The 25,743-nt window shown below is 42.4% G+C and overlaps 1 protein-coding gene across 11 annotated transcripts in view; it reads left to right on the forward strand.

The window, feature by feature from the left end:
* Positions 1-12,373: 12,373 nt before the first annotated feature.
* Positions 12,374-25,743, forward strand: part of jakmip3 (Janus kinase and microtubule interacting protein 3) — a 599,024-nt gene continuing 585,654 nt past the window's right edge. For all 11 annotated transcript variants that reach the window (XM_070876792.1, XM_070876782.1, XM_070876783.1 and 8 more), the window contains exon 1: positions 12,374-12,514. The gene's annotated coding sequence lies outside the window, so the exon portion shown is untranslated. The remainder of the gene's footprint in view (positions 12,515-25,743) is intronic.

Here is a 25,743-nt window from a genome sequence, read left to right on the forward strand (position 1 = left end):
CAATCAGGACCAGAGGGGAGGAAACTGAGCATGACTCCCTCAGCGCGGAAGGAGAAAATGGCTTGTTCAGTCAATTGTTCATTGTGTACATTAGAACATAAGAAATAGGAGCAGGAGAAGGCCATATTGCCCCTCAAGTCTGCTCCGCCATTCAATAAGATCATGGCTGATCTGATCTTAGCCTCAACTCCACTTTCCTGCCTGTTCCCAATTACCCTTGACTCCCCTGTAGTTCAAGAATCTGTCGACCTCAGCCTTAAATATATTCAATGACACAGCCTCCACAGCTCTCTGGCGTACAGAATTCCAAAGATTCCCGACCCTCCTGTTATGTATTTAACCCCTTGAAACCTGTATAACACTACCACCAGAGGGCCCACCTGTTGAGTCCAGCATCCCTTGGAAGCAGGCCATCCACAAGGTATCTAGACTCTGGAGTCTTATTAAAGGAGCTAAGGTCACACTTGCTCATTGTACACAGTACTCAGTTTCATCCTTTATTATGAGTGTACCAATTGGCGACAAGGTAACGAACAACAGCATGAAAATGCAAAGAACAGTCAGTATCCTGGAGAAGTTCTCAGAAAAGAACGATTGGGAGGCCTTCGTAGAAAGACTTGACCAATACTTTGTAGCCAACGAACTGGAAGGGGACGAGAACGCTACCAAATGAAGGGCGATCCCCCTAACTGTCTGTGGGGCAATAACCTATGGCCTCATGAAGAATCTCCTAGCTCCAGCAAAACCAACAGAGAAATCCTATGAAGAATTGTGTACGCTGGTCCGGGAGAACCTAAATCCTAAGGAAAGCATTTTGATGGTGAGATATCGGTTCTACATGTGTCAACGATCAGAGGGCCAGGAAGTGGCGAGCTATGTCGCCGAACTAAGGCGCCTTGCAGGACATTGTGAGTTTGAGGGATTCCTGGAACAAATGCTTAGAGACTTTTTTGTACTGGGCATTGGCCATGAGAAAATCCTTCACAAACTGTTGACTGTCGAAACTCCGAATCTAAGTAAAGCCATAACGATAGCCCAGGCATTTATGTCCACCAGCGACAACACCAAACAGATTTCGCAGAGTAAAGAAGTTTTGGCCAGTACTGTGCATAAAGTATCGTTGGTTTCGAGCAGAAATGTACATGGCAGAACGTACACGCCGGCTGCTGCTGCCCGGCCTCAGATGACCCAGAGTCCGCCATCAATTGTTAATGCGAGGTAGTTAACACCTTGTTGGCGTTGTGGAGGTGATCATCGGCCCCATCAATGCCGCTTCAAGCACTATGTGTGCAACGGCTGCAGAACAATGGGACACCTCCAGCGAATGTGCAGGCGAGCTGCAAACTACCACTTTGCAGACCCGACTGTCCCGAGTGCTGCTCAGCTACCGCACCAGACCCCACTCACTCACCGGGCTGAACTGCTCATGAAAAGGCCACTGAAAACAAGGCTCTCTCTTGTCCACCCTGATCTCCATGATCACGTGGAGTGCAAGTGGCATCAACAAAGTGTGTACCACGACCACGCAAATTTGTCACGCGATATTGAGATCAATGATCCTGTGTTTGTGCTCAATTATGGACATGGTCCTAAATGGCTCGCTGGTATGGTCACAGCCAAAGAGGAGAGATGGGTATTTCAGGTCAAATTGGCCAATGGACAAACGTACAGAAAACATTTGGACCAAATCAAATTGCAGTTCACCAACAGCTACGAACAACCTGAAGAAGACACCACCAACTTTGATCCTCCAACACACACACAAGTGGCAACTGACATCATGGTTGACCACAAAACTGAACTCACCATCCCCAGCAGCCTGGCAAGGCTGGCTGCCCAACAGCCCATTAAAAACTGACCAACTCACCCACACCCGCATTTGTACCGAGACGATCGACAAGGGAGCGAAAAGCCCCAGATCATCTCACCATGTAAATAAGTGTACTGTTGACTTCACGGGGGAATGATGTTATGTATTTAGCCCCTTGTAACCTGTATAACACCTGACCACCAGAGGGCCCACCTGTTGGAGTCCCAAGGGATCCCAGCATCCGTTGGGAGCACAGTACATAAGCAGGCCACCCACGAGGTACCTTCACTCTGGAGTCTTATTAAAGGAGCTAAGGTCACACTTGCTCATTGTACACAGTACTCAGTTTCATCCTTTATTATGAGTGTACCATCTCTGAGAGAAGAAAGTCCTCCTCATCTCTGTCTTAAATGGGCGACCCCTTATTGTGAAACTATGCCCGCTACTTCGAGATTCCCCCGCAAGGGGAAACATCCTCTCAGCATCAATCTGTCAACCCCTGTCAGAATCTTCTATGTTTCAATAAGATCACCTCTCATTCTTCTAAACTCCAATGAGTACAGGCCCAACCTGCTCAACCTTTCCTCATAAGACAACCCCTTCATCCCAGGAATCAACCTCGTGAACCTTCTCTGAACTGTATATCTCTTCTTAAATAAGGAGAACAAAACTGTATGCAGTACTCTAGGTGTAGTCCCACCAATGCTCTGTTCAGTTGTCGCAAGACTTCCCAACTTTTATACTCCATCCCCCTTGCAATAAAGACCTACAATTTCATTTGCATTCCTAATTACTTGCTGTACCTGCAGGATAGCCTTTTATGTTTCATGTATGAGGACACCCAGATCCTTCTGTACCATAGCATTTTGTAGTCTCTCTCCATTTAAATAATATTTTGCTTTTCTACTTTTCCTACCAAGGTGGATAACCTCACATTTTTCCACATTATACTCCATCGGTCAAATTTTTGCCCACTCACTTAGCATGTCTATATCCCTTTGCAGATGCTTTGTGCCCTCCTCACAACTTGCGTTCCCACCTATCTTTGTATTGTCAGCAAATTTGGCTACATTACACTTGGTTCCATCATCCAAGTCATCAATATAGATTGTAAATAGTTGAGGCCCCAGCACTGATCCCTGTGGCACCCCACTAGTCACAGTTTTCCAACTTGAAAATGACCCATTTACCCCGACTCCTCGTTTTCTGTTAGTGAGCCAATCCTCTATCCATGCTAATATATGACACCAACACCATGAGCTCTTATCTCGTAACCTTTTATGTGGCACCTTATTGAATGCCTTTTAGAAATCCAAATACACTACATCTACTGGTTCCCCTTTATCCATCCTTCTCATTATATCCTCAAAGAACTCAGATAAATTTGTCAAACACGATTTCCTTTTCATAAAACCAAGTTGACTCTGCTTGATTGTATTATGATTTTCTAAATGTCCTGCTATTACTTCCTTAATAATGGATTCCAGCATTTTCCCAATGACAGATGTTAGGCAAACTGGCCTATAGTTTCCTGCTTTCTGTCTCCCTCCTTTCTTGAATCGGGACGTTACACTTGCGGTTTTCTAATCCGCTGGGACCTTTCCAGAATCCAGGGAATTTTGGAAGATTACAACCAATACATCCACTATCTCTGCAGCCACTTCTTTTAAGGCCCTAGGATGCAGGCCATCGGGTCCAGGGGACGTGTCAGCCTTTGGTCCCATTAGTTTCCCTGATACCTTTTCTCTAATGATAATGATTGTTTTAATTTCCTCCCTCTCTTTTGCTCTCTGATTTTCTACTATTATTGGGATGCTTTTAGTGTATTCTACCGTGAAGACAGATACTAAATATTTGTTCAAAGTCTCTGCCATTTCCTTGTTTCGCATTGTTAATTCCCCAGTCTCATCCTCAAAGGCACCAACATTTACTTCAGCTTCTCTCTTCATTTTAATATACTTGTTGAAGCTCTTACTGCCTGTTTTCATAATTCTTGCTAGTTTATAAGAACATAAGAACATAAAAATTAGGAACAGGAGTAGGCCATCTAGCCCCTCGAGCCTGCTCCGCCATTCAAAACAATCATGGCTGATCTGGCCGTGGACTCAGCTCCACTGACCCGCCCACTCCCCATAACCCTTAATTCCCTTATTGGTTAAAAATCTATCTATCTGTGATTTGAATACATTCAATGAGCTAGCCTCAACTGCTTCCTTGGGCAGAGAAGTCCACAGATTCACAACCTTCTGGGAGAAGAAATTCCTTTTCAACTCGGATTTAAATTGGCTCCCCGGTATTTTGAGGCTGTGCCCCCTAGTTCTAGTCTCCCCGACCAGTGGAAACAACCTCTCTGCCTCTATCTTGTCTATCCCTTTCATTATTTTAAATGTTTCTATAAGATCACCCCTCATCCTTCTGAACTCCAACGAGTAAAGACCCAGTCCACTCAATCTATCATCAGAAGGTAACCCCCTCATCTCCGGAATCAGCCTAGTGAATCGTCTCTGTACCCCCTCCAAGGCTAGTATATCCTTCCTTAAGTAAGGTGACCAAAACTGCACGCAGTACTCCAGGTGCGGCCTCACCAATACCCTATACAGTTGCAGCAGGACCTCCCGGCTTTTGTACTCCATCCCTCTCGCAATGAAGGCCAACATTCCATTCGCCTTCCTGATTACCTGCTGCACCTGCAAACTAACTTTTTGGGATTCATGCACAAGGACCCCCAGGTCCCTCTGCACCGCAGCATGTTGTATTTTCTCCCCATTCAAATAATATTCCCTTTTACTGATTTTTTTTCCCAAGGTGGATGACCTCACATTTTCCGACATTGTATTCCATCTGCCAAACCTTACCCTATTCGCTTAACCTATCTAAATCTCTTTGCAGCCTCTCTGTGTCCTCTACACAACCCGCTTTCCCACTAATCTTTGTGTCATCTGCAAATTTTGTCACACTACACTCTGTCCCCTCTTCCAGGTCATCCATGTATATTGTAAACAGTTGTGGTCCCAGCACCAATCCCTGTGGCACACCACTAACCGCCAATTTCCAACCTGAAAAGGACCCATTTATCCCGACTCTCTGCTTTCTATTAGCCAGCCAATTCTCCATCCATGCTGATACATTTCCTCTGACTCCGCGTACCTTTATCTTTTGCAGTAATCTTTTGTGTGGCACCTTATCGAATGCCTTTTGGAAATCTAAATACACCACATGCATCGGTACACCTCTATCCACCATGCTCGTTATATCCTCAAAGAATTCCAGTAAATTAGTTAAACATGAATCCATGTTGCGTCTGCTTGATTGCCCTATTCCTATCTAGATGTCCCGCTATTTCTTCCTTAATGATAGCTTCAAGCATTTTCCCACTACAGATGTTAAACTAACTAGCCAAAAGTTACCTGCCTTTTGTCTGCCCCCTTTTTTAAACAGAGGCGTTACATTAGCTGCTTTCCAATCCGCTGGTACCTCCCCAGAGTCCAGAGAATTTTGGTAGATTATAACGAATGCATCTGCTATAACTTCCGCCATCTCTTTTAATACCCTGGGATACATTTCATCAGGACCAGGGGACTTGTCTACCTTGAGTCCCATTAGCCTGTCTAGCACTACCCCCCTAGTGATAGTGATTGTCTCAAGGTCCTCCCTTCCCACATTCCCGTGACCAGCAATTTTTGGCAAGGTTTGTGTGTCTTCCACTGTGAAGACTGAAGCAAAATAATTGTTTAAGGTCTCAGCCATTTCCACATTTCCCATTATTAAATCCCCCTTCTCATCTTCTAAGGGACCAACATTTACTTTAGTCACTCTCTTCCGTTTTATATATCGGTAAATGCTGTTACTATTTGTTTTTATGTTTTGCATAAGTTTACTTTTGTAATCTATCTTTCCTTTCTTTATTGCTTTCTTAGTCATTCTTTTCTGTCGTTTAAAATTTTCCCAATCTTCTAGTTTCCCATTAACCTTGGCCACCTTATACGCATTGGGTTTTAATTTGATACTCTCCTTTATTTCCTTGGTTATCCACGGCTGGTTACCGCCTTTCTTTTTCACTGGAATATATTTTTGTTGAGCACTATGAAAGAGCTCCTTAAAAGTCCTCCACTGTTCCTCAATTGTGCCACCGTTTAGTCTGTGTTCCCAGTCTACTTTAGCTAACTCTGCCCTCATCCTACTGTAGTCCCCTTTGTTTAAGCATAGTACGCTCGTTTGAGACACTACTTCCTCACCCTCAATCTGTATTACAAATTCAACCATACTGTGATCACTCATTCCAAGAGGATCTTTTACTAGGAGATCGTTTATTTTTCCTGTCTTGTTACACAGGACCAGATCCAAAATGGCTTGCTCCCTTGTAGGCTCTGTAACATACTGTTCTAAGAAACAATCCCGTATGCATTCTATGAATTCCTCCTCCAGGCTACCCCGTTCGATTTGATTTGACGAATCGATATGTAGGTTAAAATCCCCCATGGTTACTGCCATTCCTTTTTCACATGCCTCCATTATTCCCTTGATTATTGCCTGCCCCACCGTGAAGTTATTATTTGGGGGCCTATAAACTACGCCCACCAGTGACTTTTTCCCCTTACTATCTCTAATCTCCACCCACAATGATTCAACATTTTGTTCATTAGAGCCAATATCATCTCTCACAACTGCCCTGATATCATCCTTTATTAACAGAGCTAACCCACCTCCTTTCCCTTCTTGTCTATCCTTTCGAATTGTCAGATATCCCTATATGTTTAATTCCCTGTCTTGGCCACCCTGCAACCACATTTCTGTAATGGCCACCAACTCATACCCATTTGTAATGATTTGTGCCGTCAACTCATTTACTTTATTTCGAATGCTGCGTGCGTTTAGGTAAAGTGTTTTAATATTAGTTTTTAAACCATGATTTTAAATTTTGACCCCTCCTGCAGCCCCTTTATATTCATACATATTGTCCCTTCCTATCACCTTGTGGTTTACACTTACCCCAGTGCTACTCTGCTCTGTTGCATCCTGCCTTTTGCATTCTTTCTTGGGGTCCTGTTCATCTGCGCTCTCACACACTCTAACTAGCTCAGAGCCCTCTCCTGGGTTCCGAATACTCCTCGCATTGAGGCACCGAGCTTTCAGGCTTGCCTTTTTATTACACTTTGACCCTTTAGAATTTTGCTGTACAGTGGCCCTTTTTGTTTTTTGCCTTGGGTTTCTATGTCCTCCACTTTTACTCATCTCCTTTCTGTCTTTTGCTTCTGTCTCCATTTTGTTTCCCTCTGTCTCTCTGCATTGGTTCCCATCCCCCTGCCATATTAGTTTAACTCCTCCCCAACAGCACTAGCAAACACTCCCCCTAGGACATTGGTTCCGGTCCTGCCCAGGTGCAGACCGTCCGGTTTGTACTGGTCTCACCTCCCCCAGAACCGGTTCCAATGCCCCAGGAATTTGAATCCCTCCCTGCTGCACCACTGCTCAAGCCACGTATTCATCTGCGCTATCCTGTGATTCCTACTCTGACTAGCACATGGCACTGGTAGCAATCCCGAGATTACTACTTTTGAGGTCCTACTTTTTAATTTTGCTCCTAGCTCCTTAAATTAGTCTCGTAGGACCTCATCCCTATTTTTATCTATATCGTTGGTACCAATGTGCACCACGACAACTGGCTGTTCTCCCTCTCTTTTCAGAATGTCCTGCACCTGCTCCGAGACATCCTTGACTCTTGCACCAGGGAGGCAACATACCATCCTGGAATCTCGGTTGTGACCGCAGAAACGCCTATCTATTCCCCTTACAATTGAATCCCCTATCACTATCGCTCTCCCACTCTTTTTCCTGCCCTCCTGTGCAACAGAGCCAGCCACGGTGCCATGAACTTGGCTGCTGCTGCCCTCCCCTGATGAGTCATCCCCCTCAACAGTACTCAAAGCAGTGTATCTGTTTTGCAGGGAGATGACCGCAGGGGACCCCTGCACTACCTTCCTTGCACTGCTCTTTCTGCTGGTCTTCCATTCCCTAGCTGGCTGTGGACCCTTCACCTGCGGTAAGACCAACTCGCTACACGTACTACTCACGTCATTCTCAGCATTGTGGATGCTCCAGAGTGAATCCATCCTCAGCTCCAAATCCGCAATGCGGTCCGTCAGGAGCTGGAGGCGGATACACTTCCCGCACATGTAGTCGTCAGGGACACCGGAAGTGTCCCTGAGTTCCCACATGATACAGGAGGAGCATATCGCATGACCGAGCTTTCCTGCCATGATTAACCCTTAGATATGCTTAATTTGGCGACAACAATGTTAACAGGTTACTTACTGATATAAAAACGAAAAAGACAACAATGTTAACGGCTTACTTACTGATATAAAAAAGAAAAAGAAAAGCCACTCACCAATCACCAGCCAATCACTTACCCCTTTGGCTGTGACGTCACCTTTTGATTCCTTTCTCCTTCTTTTTTGCTTTTTCTCCCGACTGGAGCTATACAAGTTGGGCCTTTATCAGCCTCTCCACGCACCCCGGACTCGCGCTGCTCGAACTGCCGCTCCTCCTCCGACGTTGGGCCTTTATCAGCCTCTCCACGCACCCCGGACTCGCGCTGCTCGAACTGCCGCTCCTCCTCCGATGTTGGGCCTTTGTAGGCCTCTCCACGCACCCCGGACTCGCGCTGCTCGAACTCTAATAATTACTCTCATAATCTATTTTATCCCTCTTTATTATTTTTTGTGTCATCCTTTGTTGATTTCTAAAATTTTCCCAATCTTCTTCTATAGTGATATGGGAACATGACAGGCACGTGGGATTCAAACTGCTGCTTGCAAGGCCATTAAAATTGGCTGGTTTGCAGGCCACTGCCAGGGATCCACAGGAATAGTCCATGTCACAAGTTATGTGATGGTCAGGGCTTGGGAAAGGGAGGCGTAAGTTTTCCTTGTGGTGCCTGGAGGAGCACTCGTGCTCTTCCCGGCCTACAAGGAACTTTACAAAAAAATGTTAAACTTAATTTAGAGACTGTCTTCTGGTCCTGACTCCTATTTCTGGCAGATTTAGCCAGGCAGGGAAGTCATCACTGCATCCCTCTCATGCCTCAGGTTAAAATGGCATTTGGGTCCTAATGACGTTATTGGCATATTTAAAAACAATCCTGCCGGCTTCGGGCGGATATCCTTGCCGATCATAACCGGGGCTAAAATTCCCCCCCGTGGTATTAATTTTTTCATTGAGAGGATTTTATTGGGACGTGATCCAATTTCTCCCATGGCTCTGGCTAATGAAGACTGGGCTAGAATGTGGTATCCTTGTTTGCATTTCCAGGAATGAAACGATATATTCTAGAGATACCTTTTTCTTTACCACAAGGTTATGTACTGATAAGAAACGTGCAGTAGGCTAAGCACATTGGCATTTAAGCACTCATGCAATAGCTATTATGTTTTCAGTGATTCTCAAGTGAAAGTGTTCAGCTTAAGGTTGATAGAGCATGCTAAGTATTGTGATCTATATTGCTTCAGCTTTCACGTGAAATGAAGACATTTTTCTTTGCTTTCAATAGATTTCTAGCCTCGCAACACTGTTTGTAAATGCTAACAGGTTATTGCTGGCAATTTGTTGAGGGATTTAGTGTGTTAATGCTGTAATTGAAAGAAGGAATGGAAATATATGGACACCAAAGGTACTGAACTAAAATTATATAGATTTTTCTTTGAGTAAGTTGCATCATATTTATAAACTCTGGTTGCCCAATATCCAGCAATAATTTTGCTATCTAACATTGGATTTGTTTAAATAAAAATTTTTTTTTATTCCACCCATAAAAAACAATGTGCCCACCTACCTCTGGGATTGACCTGTCCCAGGCCCGACCTGCTGGGCAGCTCAGCATAGGAGCCAGCTGATTTCCCACTCTCCTATAACCGCGGGCTACATTCAAGTGAAGCCCAAAGCTGAAAATGATTCCGGCCTGCTAAAGCTGGCCTTTGGGAAGTGATGTGGCTGTTCTGCCAACTTCATGCCCCTTTTCTGCAGAAAGTTGAAAATCCCCATTCAAGTATATAACTATTTTAAACTGACAGTAAGCCAATCCAAAAAATTCTCAGAAAGCTGGTTGTAGTAAGATATTGCTGAAGCACATTGAGACCGAAATCATGGTATATATTGCACAAAAGCTGACACTGATATATCTTATGCTACATGTTTTATGATGGTGAGAACAGGTTTAACTGCGAAACCCATACATGTGTGACTGTTTTTCCAATGGTAGCATTTTTTGCTGTGACACAGTTTTGACAGTAAGGAGAATAAGCATAGAGCTTTTGACAGATATTATATGAAGACAAACTGAAGACAATTACATTGAGAGATTGGGGTTTTCAGTGATAGATGTACCAAGGTTAGGTTTTAACTATTATTATGTCATCAAGTACAACAGTTGCAACCAATTCAAAGAATCAGCCTTTATGAAATAACTTAGCAGGTTTGTTCAATGATACAATTTGTTTAGTAATAGCAAATAAATGGAATCAGCACATTAACCATTCAGGAATCATAGACTAACCCTCGACTAGCTTGTCCATTCTTTATTTTTCAATACTTATCATATTCACAAAACATTCTGTGCAAATGCCAACAAGAAATGACCATGAGCCCAAATTTAGTCCCAGATGTAAATAGCAACCCAATATAGTCCATTTGGATTTTATTTGCAAACACCCTGTACCTCAATTTGGCTTAGTTTGGACTACTTTGGATTGAGATGTACCTGTCCCTTTAAAAAAAATAGCAGTACACTCATAAGGAGGAACACAATATACATTTTTAGTTCTAATGGTGCAACATCAATGCTTAAAGGGATATTTACTATACTTAGAACTATCCTGTACCTGGCACCAACTGGTGTCTGACTGAAGCTACAGCAATGAAGTTATATATCTGGCAGTCTAATAGAATGGCAATCCATACTACTCTAATGTAGGGATAGGAGACAATCCTTGGGTGTTCATGGTGGAGCACACATCCAAGCCCTTTATTCTTTCGGAAAAAAATGTCTCTGTTATTGATAATGTTTCCACTTAATATGCATAAAGACATAGCAATTTGGCATGTTAGCATTAAAGGAGTACTTGCTAACATTTTCCCATCCTCCTAAATTTGCTTCTAAAAGCTAAGAGGTATAATGCATGTTTTTGCCCTGAACCTGCATTAACAATGTTTTTATTTATTGAAAGGCAGTTGATTTAATGCGGGCCAGTGGCCAGGCTGAGTGCAATTAATGGCAGACTACTCAGTCTAAGTGTGACCCCTAGCAATATAGAAGCAGGTAAGAAAGAATCGGGTCCAATTTCTGAGGGCTGGCAGCGGAGTATATCAATTCCTTCATCATTGGTGGTCTGAAAATAATTATTTTGCCCAGTAATGGCTATTTTAGCAGCCCAAGTCTATATTTGGGTTTAATCCCTGGTTGTCTAAAGAACAATTTAGATTCAATCTTCAGCAACTCATGTGTGTGTGTCTCTTATTACCTCATGACTGAGAAGGAGAAACACTTCTATGTTCTCTAGTAGTCTGCACACTGCTCTGAGTTTTCAGGATCAGTTGTTGGCTTTGGACTTTAGAGTTTCGTAAATTGAAAATCAAACAACCCTTCTGATCCCAAGCCTCCAACTGCTAGGTTTTGAATTATTATGGTATTGCAGTTTGACATAAATATGACACCATCGAGGTGCTTTCAGTTAATGTCTACTGTGTGCAGTCAGACACTGTTGACTCAGGTGTGAATAACTACATTTACGCTGTTTAATACCTTACTCTCTAAGTGTACATATGTAAACAATGTTTTTTTGAGTAGATTATATATACTGCTGCATATAGGCAATAGTTTTATTTTGCTATGATAGATTCAGAAGATTTATTTTAGAAATTATTTCAGAGCAACAGTAAGGTTTGGATCAGTGCTTCCCCAATCCCATTGCGATTTATATCACTTTGGAAGCAATTCGTATAATTTTCACTTAATTAACTAATTACATAGCAAACATTTGTAATTATACTCTTATCACTGATGACCTGTCTGCACCCATATCCTGCACGGTTATGCGTGGAAGCATCTGGGAGTCATGTTAAACATGATGAATTTGCTGTAGCTTTTCTAAAAAGCCGGTGAATGCAGACAGCCGCTGCTGCACACTGCAACATTCTGCTATTGTGCATTTATAGAACCCTGCCTCAGAAAAGATAATATTGTTTGAATGAATAGCCAGCTGGAATGCCATGGTAACCCTCTAATTTGTTTCACTGTGTTCTCAAGTAGATAAAATGTCTTAACATTGAAGGATCTTGGGATGATTTTTGACTGCAAATTCTAACTTTAAATAAGCCTCTCTTCCAACCTATTACAGGTGTTCTCTTAGATTATTTTCTTTTTTTTTGCCTGGTGACAGACTAATAAGAGATATCCCATTCAGCTTATAAATTAGGGAAGGGATGGTACGGGTTGCTTTATAACTGATCTTCTTTGATGACGTGCCCGCACTCAGTATACGATCTGCAGTGACACTGCAATGGCTGAGGGGCGGCTGTTGGCGGCTTGCAGTGAGCTCATTCTCTCAGGAGGGAGCAAGGCTCAGAGTGAATCGCAGAGAAGCTGCAGCCCGTGTGTGAAATAGTCTCTCTCTCTGCTGGCCTGATTCTTTACTTGGGGGTGTGCACATGGTAAGCAGATATCTTGTTTGATTCATTTTAAATTATGCACAGAGGGTTTTTTGATGAATCATTAATACTCTCCAGCATTTTCTTTTATTGGAGAGGCTGAGGGCCTGAATTAAATTCCTGGAACATCAGGACGGATCACCTTGTTTGCATAATGCTGTCCTGTGTGCATGGTAAAATACCTCTAAATGTATTTGTAAAAAAGCCAACCTACAGTTAGGGAGGATAAATAGCAATGCGTACAGCAAATGGCACCTCCTCAAATGTTAGAACACTACCATGTGCGTGCACTGCACTTTGGAACATGCATTTAAGGTTAGTAATTTCATTCTGTACGGAAGATGTTTCACCTTGCATGCTACAGGCTACATTATGTATCTGATGTACGGTGTTGCTTAGTTGCATCTGTGTAGAATAAACTGCAATGCCTTGAAGGAAAGCCAAAGAGGAAACAGGCCTATTGAAATTATTATAACAGAAAAAAATAAACGGAAACAATTATTTTTAAAAACATTTGATTTCTTAACAGACATTGCTTCTCTTCAATCTTGTCACTTAAACTGCCTCAACGTCTGTTATATGTACATATTTGTAATATATATAGCTGTCTATGGGCTCTTGGTAAAATTTAAAATCTGATTGAAATGGAAGATTCTCTTTCAATGCAGCTTAAAATTTCATTTAATCTCACAAAACTCTATCTTAATTGATGTAAAGGCCTTATGTCTGATCACTGTTTAATATGCAGACTGCAGCCTTTAGAGGTGGGATACTGAGAATCTGGTAGATCACTCAAACCTGTCAAGGTTCATCAGAATATAGTCATGCATCTATTTTCAACGAGGACATAACTAGTGTTTTATTTGATAATTGTAATTTAATTAGATATTTATTGCTGCTATTGCATTTTATAATTCATATGGTCCTATGGCACAGTGTATATGTGACGTGACGCTTCTCACTCCATTACTTGTTAATTCTGCTGGGATCAATGTATTTATTTATTTATTCACACGAACAGAAAAGTAATTTTATTTTATAATTGAGTGATGCAGACGCATCGAGTCGTGTATAAAAAATATGGTGGGACATGTTGTGGTGGTGTTTTGCATGTACTGTATTGTGGAATCCAGCTAGATGCTCTTTAAATGTTAACTTTAGTCAAAGAAGATGGTAGCTGCCTGGCTCGGGGATAGGGTGGGGAGAGTTAGAGTCTACGGATGTTCTCATGATCTAACAGCAACTGTTCTATATAACATCATAGAATCAAGTGATAAAGAATAGGATTACTGTATCACCACTATAATGCTCTTTTGTAACAAGGCCCTCAATAGAGATGTAATTGTGAGCCTTAAGTTCTGATTAATGTTTATTGAAGGGTGTCAAAGAAAACAAATCAAAGCTATCATTTGGCATTTGCATAATTGCAGTTGACACATGACTACACAAAATGCTAAATAAAAATTGATATCTCTGAAGACTAGTATGTTATTAAAAATGCTGAACTCCAGATAAGCTAAGTAGTAACACCATGGTTGTCTGCATTGTCAGCACAATATGGTACCTGATGTACAGTACGAGGCCTAAGAAGAAGCTAACAGGGCATAGAAGAGGCTACAGGTTATATTTGTTGCTTCTACATTTTCCATACTTCCTCTGGGCATATTTTAATTGTTTCAGAGGTTTTTGTATCCGTTAGATACAACATTGGAATTAATTTAACTTGAAATAATAAAAGGCAGCACAAATAATGAGAGGGAAAATGCTGTAAATAAAACAATGTCTCGTATAAAATCTGCATTGGTAAATGTCATCCTGGGGTTGTGCATTGGCTTTTCGTGTGGCAGCATTTCATTCAATCAGTTTCCTTCGAACATTGCAGCCAAAGCATTGCTGGATATCCGTATGCCACATGAATGATACATTAAGTAATGCACTGGGCTTCCCTGTTGCTGTGCTGGACTAAGGGATTATAAAATGAGATGACATTTAAATCTTCCAAATTTAAGCTACTAATGTATGGATTTTTGAGTTTTTTACTGTTTGTCTGATCGGCTACACAATTTAGCATTTGAAAATCTGCTCAATTTAGTTTATAGCTTCTACAGAGTTAATTGCACAGTGAAAATAAATGTCAAAGTTTGGTACAGATCTCGCAACATTTTTAACTTCACTTAATTTACAGAAGAAACAAATAAGCATCAGATTAAACATCAGTTTCATTAAGTAGATGGTGCATGCACTGTATTAAATGAGGTATAGACTTTTTTGTTTCTTGAAACATACTTCAGTTTTAGAAATGTATAAAACATACAATTTGGCAGGTGATATGCAGCATCTATATAGGATAATTAATCTCTCAAAATGCACCTTTTTTAAGATGGTTTTCTCTGGTACCATTGCACAAATATAAGTTTTAGATTATTAGAAATATGATACAAATTATGAATTAATAGGACGTCTGTTTTAATATAATGTGAAAATGCATCAATAGGGGGAATTTTAACATAAAACAGCTGGGTTGTGGGCCTAGGGGTCATCATCATCATCATCATCGTACACAGTCCCTTGGAATCGAGGAAGACTTGCTTCCATTCTAAAAATGAGTTCTTAGGTGACTGAACAGTCCAGTACGAGAATTACAGTAACAGGTAGGACAAACAGTCGTTGAGGGAATGGGTGGGTGAGACTGATTTGCTACACGCTCCTTCCGTTGCCTGTGCTTGGTTTCTGCATGCTCTCGGCAATGAGACTCGAGGTGCTCAGCACCCTCCCGGATGCACTTCCTCCACTTAGAGCAGTTTTTGGCCAGGGACTCTCAGGTGTCAGTAGGGATGTTGCATTTTATCAAGGAGGCTTTGAGGATGCCCTTGGAACGTTTCCTCTGTCCACCTTGGGCTCGTTTGCCGTGAAGGACTTCCGAGTAGAGCGCTTGCTTTGGGAGTCTTGTGTCAGGTATGCAAACAATGTGGCCCGCCCAGCAGAGCTGGTTAAGTGTGGTCAGTGCTTCGATGCTGGGATGCTGGCCTGGTCGAGGTGCTAACGTTGGTGCGTCTGTCCTCCCAGGGGATTTGCAGGATCTTGCAGAGACATTGTTGGTTGTATTTCTCCAGCGATCTGAGGTTTCTACTGTATATGGTCCATGTCTCTGAGCCATACAAGAGGACGGGTATCACCACAGCCCTGTAGACCATGAACTTGGTGGCAGATTTGAGAGCCTGATCTTCGAACACTCATTTCCTCAGGCGGCCGAAGACTGCACTAGAGGCGGTGTTGAATCTCGTTGTCAATGTCTGCTCTTGTTGATAAGAGGCTCACGAGGTATGGGAAGTACTCCATGTTGTCCAAGGCTCCGTCGTGGATCTTGATGATTTAGTTTATTCGTAAAAAATCAGATTCCTGGCCTGAGCCTGCCTCCAACCCACCCACTTCCTGTTCTAATGGAGGCGGGTTGAAGGCAGGCTCCCTTGGGTTCCAACTTCAACCCCCTTCTCTTCCTTGTCTATGTCTATATATATCCTTTTGATGGTATCATCTGAATAGATTAATTAGATGGGCAGCATAAACTTTTTCATCCATAATTATCTTGTGATCAAGTTGCATATATATGCTGATGACACTCAGCTTCATGTTTCCATTTCCTCAATGACAGTTGTCTGCCTTCTGACAGTTGTCTCTCCTTTGACATTGGGGTCTATTTACAACTTCTGCATTCATTGAGTGCAATACCCGCCCGATGTCACCAGCAGGAGGCCCTAACTATTTTGATGGTTGTCTCATATTTGTATTTAACTGGTAAGTTACCAGCATGTTCCAAGCCTGATGGGCAGCTCAACATTTTGAGGGGGTATGGAAAATCCAGCAGGCAAGAGATTAAAGGGGAGACTTGTGCCTATGGTGGGAGTGACAGAAAGTATTATTAAAGGTGGTGGGGGGGGGGGGGGGGGTGCTGAATTGCCGCCAAAAAGTGTCAACTAAATAATTATTCTGAGGGCTGCCTCCATCAATCCCTTTTAACGGATGTTGTTTTGGCCACTTCCTACTCTATGCTTTGGCCATGCTTAACTGCACAAAAGTTGTAATTGGACCACTATTTGCAAACAATGTGCTTTTGCTTGTATCTGGTAAGAGTGCTGGCCACCTAAACTGAGGCCTTCTTGAAAATGGCAACGAACAGGCATCGGATGAGAAATTGGTGGTAAGTTTATTTTTGTCATTTTAGTCTCATTATTGCCTCGTTCCTGCTCAAAAACACGGCTTTGGAGAGGCCAACATCAAAGGGGCTATTATGTCTTCAATGAGCCAAAATTTTCTCTAGCCTAATGTTGGTATACTCTGTAGCCCCTATAAAGTCCTTCATGCGTCTGGCCTGAACTCTATCAACATCCATGAACTTCACCTCAGCTTAAATCTGGTTATGAACCTCAGCATTCTGCTTGATCCGGAGCAAAGTTTCTTTCCACACATCCATTCTGTCACCAAGACTGTCCTGTTCCACATTCATAACATCGCCAATCTTTGTCCTACCTCTCCTTACTGAAACAATCATGCATCACAACTACATATTTAACCAGAATAATTAACAGTTAAATACAGAGCAGTTCTATGCATACTATAAGTTATATATAACTAGCACATTGGCTCCACTGCCAGGGGCTGTGCCAATGGTTTAGCAGTTAAGGCCCCTGCATTAAGGAGGAGAATTTCACCCAGGGTTCCCACTCCTGATTGTTACCCAGTGACCATTGCTGGAAGTGCAACTGTGTGACTATCATTTCACAACCAGATAAGGTTCACCTGTGATGCCATCCACAGTCAAATATTTTGCCAACATTCTGGAGGGCAATCAGTACCATACTCAAGCAAGGATTAAATGGCTTCTGGAGAGGAAGAGGGAGAACAATTGGCAGATTCTACCTACCATCTGGACATTGCTTTAATACTAATATTCTGGGCCATTTGCTTTGTATTTTCATTAATCTTAAGTCATAATACTTGGTCTTGTACTATAAGTCTCAATAGTACCATCATTTGGCTTGTTAAATACTTTGTAATGGTTGAGATTTCCCTTTCTGGAAGCAGCAATGACCTCAGTGAATTTTCCAGGATCATTTGTGTTTAAACATTCTAGGTGGGTTTAGGTGACACTACCACCTCTGATTTTTTTTTTTATGCAGCGAGTTTTTATGATCTGGAATTCTTTTCCTGACCGGCAGATTCAATAGTAACAAATTAAAAAGTGACAAATCCCCAGGACCAGATGGTTTCCATCCCAGGGTTTTAAAGGCAGTAACTGAGAACATTGCAAATCCCTATCTATAATCTTCTAAAGTTCCCTCGATTCAGGAACGGTTCCTTTTGATTGGAAAATTGCACATATCACTCCACGATTTAAGAAAGGTGAGAGAGGGAAACGAGGGAATTATAGACCAGTTAGCCTAATATCTGTTGTTGGGAAATTACTAGAGTCTGTAATTAAGAATAGAGTGATTGAACACTTTGAAAAATTTCTGCTGATCAGAAAGAGCCAGCATGATTTGTAAAGGGTAGGCCATGTTTGACAAACCTGATTGAATTTTTTGAAGAGGTGACTAAAGTAGTGAACTTTATATGGTAGTTTATATAAGTGGAACTTTATAAAGTAGTGAACTGGATGTCATTTATATGGACTTCCAGAAGGCATTTGATAAAGCTCCTCATAAAAGACTACTAGCTAAAGTTAAAGCTCATGGAATTGAAGGCAAAACATTGACCTGGTTAGGAGATTGGCTGAGCGGCAAGACACAGAGTAGGGATAATGTGCAGACGCTCTTATTTTGCAGGATGTAACCAGTGATGTCCCACAGAGATCTGTTTTGGGACCTCAACTATTCACCATATTTATTAACAACTTAGATGATGGGATAGAGAGCCACACATCCAAATTTGCCGATGGCACAAAGATAGCTGGCATTGTAAGCAGTGTAGATGGAAGCATAAAAATACAAAGAGATATTAATAGATTGTGAATGAGCAAAACTGTGGCAAATGGATTTCAATGCAGCCAAGTGTGAGGTCTTTGGGCCTAAAAAGGATAGATCAGTGTACTTTCTAAAAGGTGAAAATATAGAAACAATGGAGGTCCAAAGAAACATAAGGGACCAGGTACATAGATCATTAAAATGTCATGGACAGGTACAGAAAATAATGAAAAAGGCTAATGGAATGCTGGGCTTTATATCTCGCGAACTAGAATACAAGGGGGTAGAAGTTATGCTGCAGCTATACAGAGCCCTAGTTAGACCACAGCTGGAGTACTGTGTTCTGTTCTGGACACCACGCCTTAGGAAGGATATATTGGCCTTGGAGGGAGTGAAGCATAGATTTACTAGAATGATACCTGGCTCAAAATTACAAGGAAAGATTACAGAAACTAGGGTTGTAATCCCTGGAATTTAGACAATTAAGGGTAATTTCTTTGAAGTTTTCAAGATATTAAGGGGAACTGATAGTGTAGATAGAGAAACAACTACTTCTGCTGGTTGGGGAGTCGAGGGGACATAGCTTAAAAATTAGAGCTAGATCCCTCAGGAGTGAAATTAGGAAACACTTCTACACACAAAGGCCGCGATCTCGCCAACCGTGGTGGCCGGTGGCAGGTGGCGACCCCACTCCCGGCTCCAGCCCGCACTGAGAAAGGAATCTTCCATTGATGGGGCTTGTTAAGCCCGCCCTGTGAGGTTCCCAACCAATTAAAAGGAAGCGGGTCTGATGATGTAATTTGATGACGCATTACCACAAAGTTTCCTGAAAGGGACCATGACCACATTGATTTTGTCAGTTGTACTGTCAGTGTTTTGCAGCATTGAGGTACCGCAAACACTGACAACTCTTTTGGGAGGAAAAACTAACCATTAAATCGTGTCCCCCGATGACACACCAAACATTTTCAAGGCCCTTTTTTTGTGTTTTTTTGGGGGGGTTTTTTGTATTTTTTTGGAGGCACTAAACTCCAATTTTTTTTCCAAGTGCCCCCTATAAAAGGGAGGGGGACAATAAAAACACCGACAATTAAAACAAATTAAACTTTAAAACATAAAATCAAATTAAAATTTGGTTGCCGAGGGTGATGATGCACTCCAGTCCCTCCGGTGCCCACCTCTCGCGGAAGGCCGCGAGCGTACCGGTGGACACCGCGTGCTCCATCTCCAGGGACACCCTGGCCCGGATGTAGGTGCGGAAGAGAGGCAGGCAGTCAGGCTGAACGACCGCCCGCTGCCTGGACCAGCTGATGGCACCCTTGGCCGTGCCCAGGAGCAGTCCTACGAGGAAGCCCTCGGACCTACCCGCTCCCCTCCGCACAGGGTGCCCAAAGATCAGGAGTGTGGGACTGAAGTGCAACCAGAAATTGAGGAGCAGCCCCTTTAAATAATGGAACAGGGGCTGCAACCTCGCACACTCCATAAAAACATGGAACACGGACTCTTCCAGACCGGAGAAATTGCAGGCGGCCTGGGAGCCCGTGAACCGACTTAAAAGCAAACACTGACGAGCACTGCACAAAGGTGCATAGCTGCACCCAGGCTCTCCCATGACTACCTCCATACGCTTATTGAGGGAGTCACAGCACACAGGGAGGGTTCTCTTCCATTACAAAGGGCGGAAGTGACCTCCCCAAGATACCACCGCAGCCTGGTTGCACATTGCACAAAGGGCACGAGCAGGAATGTCGTTAGGAGGACCTGGCTGCAGTGGCGCAAACCTTTCAATGATCTCAGTAAATCACAAAACGTTACTACAAAGCCACATTCAACCTCATCTTGCTGTACCACTCATCACATCCCCGTCACTCTGCCTTCGCTACCCTACTTCTGCACATCCTTACTCACACCAATTTACCTTGCTCCTCCACCCATCCCTCTCTAACTACATTATCAGTTCCCCATCTCACTAGCCCTCATCCTTGTCCAATCATACGAACTAACAACGTACAAGGGTAGGCACTTGGGTCTTTTAGCTAATGTTCATGTAAAGTTTCTGCTTATCTGTTGTCAAAGATTGAAATCTTTATTTTGAACACCTTGCATTCTTGGACAGATTTGCGTACACCTTTGGAAGTGGCTTAGTGAGTTGTAGTGAATGGTGAAATATAACGGTACCCCCCACAATGGTAATGAGTATGAAAAGAATGGCTTGGGCATTGCAGGGATGTTTTATGGAGTTGGTGTGGGGTGGCGTCAACCTGGCGCATCATGTGGCAGCCACAGTGTACAGCATCAAGTGAAGTAAATGTGGCCATGGTGAGGCCATCCCTGGCCTCCCGGGCAGCAATGTGGTCGGGTGCTGATGCCCTGTGTCCTGTGCAGCATCAGGTGATTGAGGAGAAGGTTGGTGGTGGTGTTGGTGTTGGTGTTGGGGCTGAGCGTGGTGGGATTCTGAGGACCAAGGTGTTATTTTTTCAAGTGCACTGATGCTGATGGAATATATGGCAGCTGAAGTTGGGATGACCGAAGCAATCTGTCAATGATGAGAGAGGTTGCTCCAAGGAGTGACTGTGGATAGAGTTTTCACAGCAAACACTTCCAAACTGCATACAGCACAAAAGTGTCTTCCAAATCCTGAAGGCTTCAGCTTTGGATCTTGGAAAGTGAACAGCTGTGAAATGGTAGTGTTTATACCACTTCTGCAGTTGTCAACTAGTCAAAGCAATGGAGAGTCATTGAGAACCTGACACACTTATGTGCTCCCCAAAGGATGTGAACCTCGTAAAAACTTGGATAATTGGTCAAATTATTTTTAAATACCTTTAAACTACTTCTTAATTATGTTAATTGGCTGGCCCGCCACTTGGTGTTGGGTCTGTGAACTGCAGGCAGAGCCGGCACTTTTGAAACTTACAAGGAGGCGTGTTCAAAGCAGACTTTCGCCCCGCTATCAATCACGACCATTTTGACGGCGGACCCACCAAAGAGTGGTAGAAGTTTGGAACTCCTCTACCGCAATAGCAGTTGACGTTATGTCAATTGTTAATTTTAAATCTGAAATTGATAAGATTGCTGTGGGGCAAAGGCGGGTATATGGAGTTGGGTCATAGAATGGAGGAACAGGCTCGAGAGACTAAATGGTCTACTCCTATGTACCTATCTTTCAAAAGGGAATTGGATATATTTAAAAGGGAAGAGCAGGGGCGTGGAACTAATAAGAGCTGGCACAGGTAGGAATGAGACTCAGTAGTTAAAATAGTTCCCTTTTTATGCCGAAGAGGTTGATTGGTATTGCATGAACAATTATCACGTTAAAAGGGCACTAGCTCTAATTTTCTGCGGCGAGTTTAATGTACAAATCCAGCAAGTTTTAAAAATACGGGGGAGGTTGAGGGCGAGCTGTTATTTGTGCGCGGCCAATGGCGGAGTGGCATAAACTGGCTAGCTAGTTATAACGATTTATAACTCACAGCATATCTCTTCTTCCACTGAACTTGCTGGCCGATTTGCGCATTAATAACAGCGTGTGTCATGAGCTTGCCATTATTTTTCAAGCAAGATTTGGGCCAATCAATGTCCAGGAAGTAACTGAGGTTCCTTTCCACTCCACAGTGTTCACCTGCAAGTGCTCGTTCATTTTCTTCAGTTCATTCACTTATATTCATGCACCCCACTAAATATCTCATGTTATGTAACTGTTTGATTCATAACATGCCTGTTATCACCCATATTTTGGTCTGCTTACTGCTGTTGACTGCATCTCTGGCATTTGAGCTCACTCTGTTTGCATTCTTTTTATAGTTAAACCGCAGAGTTTTACCCTGGAGGAAGAATGTCAGGCTGCAGTTGTGTAACCGCGCAGCGACTAGACACTTGCATATGTCTGCAAAGCAACTCGGCTGTTAAAATTATAGTTTTAAGATAGAATATTAAATCTTAAAATATTTTTTAAAAATGGTGATTTTCAATGAAATATAAATTTCCAAAAGATCGACGACAGAATTTGTTACAAGAGTCAACAATGTTGAGCAGTGAGTGGGTTTTACTCTCGATGGGAGAGATCCCCAGTTCGCAGCTGGTGAATGGTAGCCAGAAAAGGAGCAACATCATTGTCTGTAATACCTTATTTATCATAGAACAAGTGTTCGACTTGATTTGGTATGAGTTTGTGATACAGGTAATAGGCATTTCATGTATCGTCTAGTTAAAGTACATTGCATACCTTTCTGATGCGGGGCAGCCCGCACAGTAAAGCCAGAGCTCGGGACTGCCTGCGACCAACAAGGCGAGTTTTTTTACTTGCCTGAATGTGGAGACCGGAGGAGCAGGATTTAGAAAACGCGGGCCACCGCTCTCACCCCACCCTTCCGATCGCCACGCACCCGCTTCCCACTGTCCTCGATCCCTCGCCCCCGAGATTCTTGATCCCGACCTCCGGCCCAACCCCAATCCTGGCCAGGTCAGGTCTGCTGATGTCAGAATTTGTTGGGCTATGCAAAGTTGCCAGTGTAAATAAATGTGCTCACAATTTTCATAATCTAACAGCGTTGAATCACAAGCCATCTTAATAGCAGTTTAGTTGTAAATGTGATGCATAACCACAGAAGGACAATATCTGGCTCTCTAGCAACAGCTCATCGATTTCCCAAGTTTAGCACGGCACTCTGCATTGCTGCCATCAGAATCCATTTCTCTGTTGCCCATGAAAAGTGACAAACAGCAAAAATCAAGCATTCCATCCACATGCTACAGAAGGAGGGTAACCTAAGTGAGCACTGATTCTTTAAGAGGAAAGGTCCCTGGAGATTTTGGGATAATCAGTGGTGCATTATGTTAAAAAGAAAAGAGTTGCATTTATCTAGCGCCTTTCATGACAGTGCCTTTCATGACTACCAGACGTCCCAAAGCACTTTAAAACCAATTAAGTACTTTTGCAGAGTAGTCACTGTTATAATGTGGGAAACTCAGCAGCCAATTTGCACACAGCATGCTCCCACAAACAGCAATGTGATAATGACCAGATCATCTGTTTTTTTTGTTATGTTGATTGAGTGATAAATATTGGCCAGGACACCGGGGATAACTCCCCTGCTCGTCTTCAAAATAGTGCAATGGGATCTTTTACGTCCACCTGAAAGGGCAGACGGGGCCTTGGTTTAACGTCTCATCTAAAAGATGGGTTAGTGCATCAAAGCAATGTCCCGTGACTGGCCACATTTGGGTGGTACAGAGTTGCCTGTATGATGAGGTCCTGATGTAGACTGGAGAGGTGGTAAATGAAACCAACATGCTTGTCCAACTGTTTGTTAAATTATGAATGAGTCAGAGAATTTTACAGCTTAACATTGGAAGAGGCCAAAGTTAAGCTGTTTAGTTTCCACGAAATTCATGTCCTAACTGTCTCATCCATCTTCCTTTCTGGCATCTCACTCATGCTCAACCCAAAGGTGTCCTAATTGAAGGTGAACTGAACTTCACCAAACCCATCACCAAGATTGCCGATTTCTTTCTCTGAAATATTGCCAATCTCTGTCACTGACTCACCCCCATCACCGATGAAACTCTCATCCAAATAGTAGGCCAGATTATGCTGAAAACATAACGCATGTGAATGTTAGTAATATGTAAATCGGCCAACAACTTTTGGTCAGGAAGATATACCCCGTGAATTGCAAATCACAATAAGTTGCTTCCCATTAGCTTTGCGAAAACGGCATCTCGTGCTTAACCTCCTTGTGATTTTCATGAAGTTGGTGCATTTGCACATTAATTGCCTATTAAATTCGCCATTGAAAGTTAAGTATAGTAATTATCAGCATAACATGATAATTGTTAATGGCTGCCAATCAACCACTCTTTCCCAGAAAGTAAATTATTATAAGTGTGGAGTCTCATTCTTTCAGGTTGTGAATTGTTTTAGAAGATTTTAAAAATGTGAAATTTTAAATTTAATTTTTGTCCTCGTTTCCTTAGTCTCTTTTTTTTCTCTACTTCTTAATCCAATCTTTCTTTCCCTCTCTATATTTCTTTTTCTGTACCTGATTTGACATTGAATTCATCCACTCTAATTCACCCTCCTCAATCCTTCCGTTGTTTATTTCTCAATCCTTTAATCTCATTGGTTAAGGAGATACACTGTTTGTCCCATTTTCACCAAGGCCCTAGATGCCCTATTCCCTCACCGTGCCGTTATTGCTTGCACTTCCAACAACTTTGTGGGCAAAAATGTAAAAACCTAAATCTGCAAATGTAAGTCTAACTAACGGTACGCCGCGAGATGCCCCGCTCCAGCAAAATCTGGCCCATAGTCTTTATAAATCTCTTCATGGCCCCGCTCAAAGCTAATTGTGCAACCTCCTCCAGCTCAGCATCCCTGCTCCACTCTCCTAACTCTGGTGCCCCTTGCTTTGCTCTACCATTGGTAGCACAGCTTTTAGCCATCTTACTCCCACACTCTGGAACGCTTCCGTTAAATCCCTCCAACTTGCTATAACTCTTGCCACATTAAAAAGCTATCGCTTTGACACCACCTTTAGCTACCTCCCTTAACTCCTTCAGTCTGACCTCCATTTGTGAAGCAGCTTGGAACATTTTGCGACAATATAGATGTTACATTAATGCGCTTTGTTGTTATGACTCCACAGCAGGCTGCTGCTCTACCACCAAAACTCTTGATTTGATTGTTGCATAGCAATAGTGAGGAAGTGAACAAATTATTTTAATGCTTGCATTAGAGGTGACAGAGGGAAATATAATTTAAAAAAAAAATCTGTATTCAAATGATTTCAGAACTTTTTTATTGCGTCATCAGAAACGTGCTTGAATTCAATGTCAAATCAGGTACAGAAAAAGAAATAGATTGGATTAAGAGGTAGAGGGAAAAAAAAGAGACAAAGGAAAAGAGAGCAAAAATTAAATTTAAAATTTCACATTATTAAAATCTTTTAAAACAATTCACAACCTAAAAGAATGAGACTCCACACTTATAATAATTTAAAATATTATTTTTCATTTTTCATTTCTGATTCTAAGGAAACATTGTGTACTCCCATCAATAAAATTCAATGCTTTACAGAACATTTTGTACTTAGATTGGCATTTACCGCTGGTTATCGGACTATGTTAAAAGGAACCAGAGTGATTCAGACCTTCAGGGTTGTATACGCTGTATACTTAAGGGTCTAGCTAAGCCAACTGATATGTTGCCAGGAAAGTATAAATGGTTACAAAAGGCAAAATACTGCAGATGCTGCAAATCTGAAGTATAAC

This window comes from Pristiophorus japonicus, chromosome 3 (assembly GCF_044704955.1).
Source record: "Pristiophorus japonicus isolate sPriJap1 chromosome 3, sPriJap1.hap1, whole genome shotgun sequence".
Classification (NCBI taxonomy): Eukaryota; Metazoa; Chordata; class Chondrichthyes; family Pristiophoridae; genus Pristiophorus; species Pristiophorus japonicus.